Source organism: Aptenodytes patagonicus, chromosome 2 (assembly GCF_965638725.1).
Source record: "Aptenodytes patagonicus chromosome 2, bAptPat1.pri.cur, whole genome shotgun sequence".
Taxonomy (NCBI): Eukaryota; Metazoa; Chordata; class Aves; order Sphenisciformes; family Spheniscidae; genus Aptenodytes; species Aptenodytes patagonicus.
The window spans coordinates 167,226,361-167,233,239 of record NC_134950.1 but is presented as its reverse complement, the minus strand read 5'-3'; positions in this window follow the sequence as shown (position 1 = coordinate 167,233,239).

Below are 6,879 nucleotides of genomic sequence, written 5' to 3'. Positions count from 1 at the left end.
TGAAGCACAGCACAGACGCCCACACAAATTGCCATGCCAGAAGAGGTCTGACCTAAGCAGATTTGGGGGACTGGAAGATCAGAGTCTGACTTCTGCCTAAGTATATGCTTCAACATCAATGGAGAGAGCCTAGTTCCACTCCAGCAGAAGCCAGTATTAAAGTTCTCATTGACTTCAACAGCAGAACAGCAAAGCTCTGGCACTTCAAAGGTTTCTTTCATGGTGCTTATCCTGTTAATAAGCACCATCCGTTCCTTTCTATAGGGGAGCCATCCAATGATTTGCTAACAGCACTTTGCTCTTCAGGGACGTAGCCCATGTTTATATGATCATGGCAGTTCATCTACACAGGCGGAGAGGGGACTAACAGCTTCCCACTGCACAGAAGGAGCCTTGGAGAAGCAACAGGGGATTTAGCTTCCAAGAAAGGCGTTGTGCTTGTGTTGAAAGTCCTCCTGTTTTCAGGTCTGCGGTACAAACCGCTAACTCAGCCCAGTCCACAGAGCGGGAGATGAGTGCTTGGGTTCACACTAAATGAGGCTTATTATCACACAATCAGCATTAGTATCAGTTAGGGAGTTGGAAAAGTCCTCTGTGGAGCCCATATCCAAAGGAGCAGCTCCAGGCATGGGGAAACAGCTCTTGTGCATCACCTCTCTATGAGAAAAGTTTTTCTTAATGCCTCACCTACACTTCACAAGCTGCAATTTGTGGTCATCCCTGCTGACTATATCATCTGCTGCTGCTGAGAAGAGTCTTTGTGACTCCCCTGCAAGTAGTTGCAAACAGCTGTTAGATCACCCTTCTGCCTCTGCTTCACCTGGCTAGGTAAGCTTAGATCCAACTTCTCTGCAGGCTTTCCAGGTCCCTCTGGATTGAGGTTCTGTCAGGCCCTTAATTTTCTGTCACCTGCTGATTTTCTGAGAGTAACTCTGACATTACCTAGGTCATAGGATCTTAGGATCACAAGATAGTTCAGGCTGGAAGGGATCTCAGGAGGTCTACAGCCCGACCAGGCTCAGCTATGAGGGCAGAGCGGGTTGCTCAGGGCTTTATCCAGTTGGGTCTTGAAAATCTGCAGGGATGGACACTGCACTACCTTGCTGGGCAGCCTGTTCCTTGTCTTAACTGAAGATCATGAACATGCCGGACAATGTGGGACCTAGTGGTGACCCTTAGTGCACTCTGCTTATCACTAGCTGCTGGTTGGACACTAAGCCCATACCCTTGGCTTATGATGCATAGCCTCACACTGCAGATGAGTACTAAAAAAACATTTATTTCTCTTGCTGTTGCTAGATGATAACAAGTCTCTTGCCCTACTCTGATGCTTGCAAACAAGCTGATTCCAAGAGCTTCAAATTAATTGCATAGAGAATGAAATCATATGTTCAAAGAGCAATGCTACTCAAGTTATTTTCACATCCACTCTGCTCTTGCAAAGAATCGGTGTTGAATGTCAGCGTTTTGTTAATTTTGAAAGCCGGTGCTTGCTCAAGATTTTGCTTCAAATAAAGGATTTAGCTTGCTCCAAAGAAAATGGGGAGAGCATGAGAGATGCATGAAGGTGTTTCTAATGCTATGCAGAGCTACAGTTGCCTGACAGCATGTCATAGCCCACACTGACTGAGAGGCTAACAAGGAAACAGGGCTTTTTTCATTCCCAGCCCTGTTTTCTGACCTTTAAAGCATCCTCTCCTTTGAAGTAGCATATAAAATACAAGAACCAGGATGTCACTCATTTTCTCCACCTCTAAAACAAGTTAAGAAAACAAGACAACAAACCCTTAAATGTCAAAAATCTCTTCTCCCCTGAGCAGGCACCCAACAAATCCACAAGGATCTGTTGAGGTGTACTGTTGTACTCATGTTGCAAACTTCTGCACTGTGGAAATGTGGGCACTTTACTATGACTCCCTCACCTGGGCAAGATGCTAAATATTTATGAACAGCTGTCAAAAGCCCTCCTTGCTGGGTGTCTCACAATGTCTAACCAGCAGCGATGTGAAGCCTTGGGGACACAGAAATACAAATAATGCTCTGGGTGTCTCCTTTCAGGGTGGTGGCTGAATGACTAGGAGAGTTACTGGTCCTAAACGTCCTTGAGCAGGAGGGCTCCCAGACATTTTTCTTAAAACATTGGCCTCCACGTCCTGCTGTAACTCTACAAGACTCCATTTCTTCATCTGCAAGTTTGGTTTTTAAGGCTGCTTGGCTTGAATCCAACGGGTTTTCTGGCTGTGTTGGCTAAAACCACACCCTAAACATGAGAGCAGCTAGGCTTTGAAGGACAAAGATTAAGACTTTAATTCCACTGGCCTTTCACATCATTTAAAAGAGATATATATGTGAACCACTCTCTGGGCATTTAAGGAAGTCACAAAAGCTAATGAAAGGTCTTGCTTGGATTGTTCTCTTCAGCAGCTACTTGGTCCTCTGTAGATAAAAACACTTTGAACTTGTATTTCTACCCTCTAAAAATGACTTTATTATCCTTACTAAGTCTTGTAGACTTTATATATAGAAATCCCAACTATCCTTTCTCAAGTGAAGGAGAGTGAATGAGTCTGAGGAGGGTGATAGAGGGGATCAGAGACATGAACTGCAGCTGAAAGAAGAAGAAATAACTGCCTCATGCCAAAGGAACCCCATCTTCTAGGTATAGACTGAGCATTTCAGTATGGGGTTACTATTTTCCTTGGTTCAGGGGACTGGGTGATGCTCCTCTGTTAGGATGTATTCTTATTACATGGAGGATGTATCTAGAAAGCAATGCAAGGAGGAAGGAAATATCCTCTACACTAGAAGGCAAAAAAGAGAAAGATCAGTGCAGCAGGGCAGCCTAGGGTATTTAGTTACACATTTATTAGCAGCTCTCCCACAGCTGTTCACAGCTCTCAGGGCTGTATGCAGCAGGGTACACTGGGGTTCCCCCCAAGCCCTGCATCTTGTGACATGGGCAGCATCAGAAGAGGCATAACACCTCCTTGGCCTCCTGGTGGGTAAAGTCACACCTGCCTCTTTCCTTTAGTCTCCATTGACAAATCCCAGAGAGGAGGGGGGTGGGCAAGTGTCAGGAGAAGAGGGGAGCCAGCGCATCGGGGTTCAGTCCTTCAGGCAGGTGGCTGACAGCAGGATTTACACGGCAATATGTGCACATCTGTGCCTGAGTCAGGCTTCCTAGGTAGCATGCAGAAACCAAGTCGGGGGGCCCAGGGTGTGATTCATCTCAGCCTAAGGCAGATTGAATTAGAGCAAATGAATCATGCCCTTGAAATTCCTCCACTGAATACAAGCTCCTCGCACTACCAGGAAGCCTAGCTCTGCTGCAGGTATTTGAAAGCAAAGGCTTCACCTTCTCAGCAATGCCTACAGCTGGGTTTGCTCACACTGCCCTCCAGGCAGGGAAACTGAGGCACCAGCACATGCCAGGCTCATGCCCAGACTCCATTTTTATAACCTGGACTTGGAAGACACCTACCAGTCCTAGGGATAAATTCTTGGTTCCCTCTCAGTGGGATGTGGGGAATGAAAGACATTAGAGGGCAAGTAGCACTCACTACTCAAGTAGCTAGAACTTTATTGCATGTGATTATGGGCAGGGAGGACCTACGGGGTTTGTCTGTGGAGGAAGGATGAGGCCAGGAGAGTAAGAGCATTGGACAGCAGCTGTTGTGTTAGAAAGGCACTGGGAAGGCTGTTCTATTAAGTAGCAGAGCTGTGCTGCCTTACACCAGCTTCTGAGATGCTTCTCTGCTCTGCTACTGATGTGCTGTTCAACCTTGGGCATGTCATTTAGACCTTATTAGTTTTTTAAAAGTTATCTTATGATGGGGTTGTCGTTTTGGGAAAGAAAGTTGCAACCAGGGTGAAGAGACTGGGACTCGGGATGAAAGGGCGATTGGTGTGGGGCTAGGTCCCAAGGCCCTTGTAGCATCCCAGTTCCCTGCTCACCATATAGAAGACCTGGAGATGTTTGATCCCTCCCACAATGCTGACAGCACTTGGGGCAGAATGAGCAGAGCAAGGAGGGTTTCTGATTTGGGGACATTACAGCCATAATCCTTCCTTCTCCCTCCTGATAGAAGCTCTGCAGTCACCAGCCCTGACTGCAGCTCTCCCCAGGAAAACAAAACCAAACAACAACTAAGTCTTCACGTCCGAGAAGCTCATTGTTTGTAGGACAGACAGGCGGATGGGTAGCTGTGATCTGGCCAGGCTTGAAATCAGTGCCAGCCCCATTTGTGCTTAAACCATTTTCTCATTTCAAGCTCTTATCAGATGAGTATGGTGGATATGGAAGCGGCTACAGACACCACAATTATTTTCATGGCAGCAAGACAGGAAACCGTGGGCTTGGGCTGCACAATGAAGCTGTAGGAGATGTGGGCCAAAAAAAGAAAATCTTTCCTTCCTAATCAGATGCCCAAAAGCAATTAAAGGAAAGCAGGGGGGTTGGAATAGCATGGAAAATTACTTGTCATTTAAACACTTTATTCTCCTTTATCACATTTGCCTTACTGTGAGAGTTGTTTCCTAAATTAATAAAAACAATCTATAGTGTAGCAAGGCAGCGCTCTCAGCCTCAGCTGGCACCTATCATGTTTGCAAATCTCAGGAACAATCACGGACTCACCTGAACAAATAACTGGGCTTCCTGCTCCCTTATCTCTCCATGTCGCATTGTCCAGCTCTCCTGCATTGTGTGTACCCAGCACAACAAGCCACCTCGCGCCCTCAAGTCTCCTGATGTGATTAACTGTGGCATCTTTAATAAAACCTGCGGCAATATTTCCTTCTGAAGTGGAGTGAAGATTTCATTTACTCCTCCTCCTTTATTTTGCCAAATTCCATTTTTATTTCATTGTATAATTAATCAGGCACTGGAGCATATGACAGCTCGGCTTAAATTTAGTTCTCACTTCTCCTATGCAGCCTTGTCGGATACAGTTGGCCGGTCAAACTCAGAGTTGGATTTGTCTGAAAAAGCAACACAGAAATCACCAATCTGGATCAGACCTTTACTCCATCAAGCCTAGCATCTTGTCTCCAATGGCAAGCAGCATCAGGCACCTCGGAGAGCGAGAGGTGCACCAGGCACTGGAGGAGAATGCTACACCAAAACACAACTTGCCCAAAGGGGAAGACGTTCCTAACCCTGGTGTCTTCTGACATGAGAGGGTGGCTGTGCCCAGCACATGAAGGACATACAGACAGACAGACACACACACACACACACATAAACATCCCTCCTGCAGCCTGGATAGCTGCTGAGTTTTGTGTTACTCTGAGTGCCCGTGGGATAGTCTAATCTACTTGGACCTTGACCAACCAGGTGAAAAAAAAATGGTGTGTGCAAAGCCTGGAGGCTGCTCAAAGACTTAGACCTTGCAAAAACATCAGTGGGTAACATGGGACAGATTATGTTCTGCAAAATGCAGAACTCCAGGAACTAAAAGATAAAATGTGAGATCATTTCAGTCCTATACTGATCTCTACACCAGGGAAGTGCAGCATAGAGCTTGCTGGTGTACAGGACTGTGAGCTTTATTTATTTTTTACCCTTTCCCCATGTAGGGTTTCTTTCCTAGTACTGCAGTGTCTACAAGTTTCATTCATTTCACCTTCCCACTAAACACCAAACATATGCAAGCTGGTTATTGGCACTACTGCACTAACTTGCTTCTACTCCGTGATCCCCTCCTCAGCTCCGTGCAGGTCTGTTCCTCCAGGCTATTACTCCCATAGCTGGATAAGTTGGACTTATGTCTTGCCTCTTGGTCACCTGATATGAGGAATCATCTCCCAGAGCAGGACAGGGCTTGGACATGCCATGCCAGCACCTGTATGTTTCTTGAACTGACTGTCCACGTCAGGACATCAGGTCATGATGTGGTGGCTAGAGGATTTGGCAGGTGAAGGTTTTGGGGAGTTGGGGTGTTTGATAGGAAGGGAGATGAGGAAAGGAGCTTGAGGGGTGAGATCCTGGTCTGGGGAGACACTGGGAAGAAGTTCTCATCTAAATAATAGCAAACAAAGACAAATATATATATATATATATTTGAGAAACAGAGAGAGAAACAGAGAGAGGAGATACACAAAACACGTTCACACATATATTTATACATACTACCCAAATGCAAGGAGGGCTTCTTAGATCAATAGTCAAAGATTACCTTTTAAAAAATACAATAAAACAAATCAAATTGCCAAAAGTGTGAGACTTTCTAAGCAGGAGCAGGCCAGGAAGAGCTTTCACTGGCATCTAGTGGTACGTTGCAGAGGCAGAGTCACCGCAGCTGATGGCACAGCTTCACTTCCAAAGTGGGTTTCTCTGGGATAGCGGAGACTCTGTTCAGACTGGGAGATCACCACTTCCAAACTGGGCTTAGGAAGAGGCAATTTTGGACATAGCCTAACCCTGCCCTGACAACTTTGTCTATGAAGCCCTTTTGGGGATGAGCATAGAATCATAGAATCATAGAATCATTAAGGTTGGAAAAGACCTCTAAGATCATCGAGTCCAACCGTCAACCCAACACCACCATGCCCACTAAACCATGTCCCTAAGTGCCGCACCTACACGTCTTTTAAATACCTCCAGGGATGGGGACTCAACCACTTCCCTGGGCAGCCTGGTCCAATGTTTCACCACTCTTTCAGTAAAGACATTTTTCCTTACATCCAATCTAAACCTCCCCTGGCACAACTTGAGGCCATTTCCTCTCGTCCTATCGCTTGTTACTTCGGAGAAAAGACCAACACCCACCTCGCTACAACCTCCTTTCAGGGAGTTGTAGAGAGCGATGAGGTCTCCCCTCAGCCTCCTTTTCTCCAGGCTAAACAACCCCAGTTCCCTCAGCCGCTCCTCATCAGACT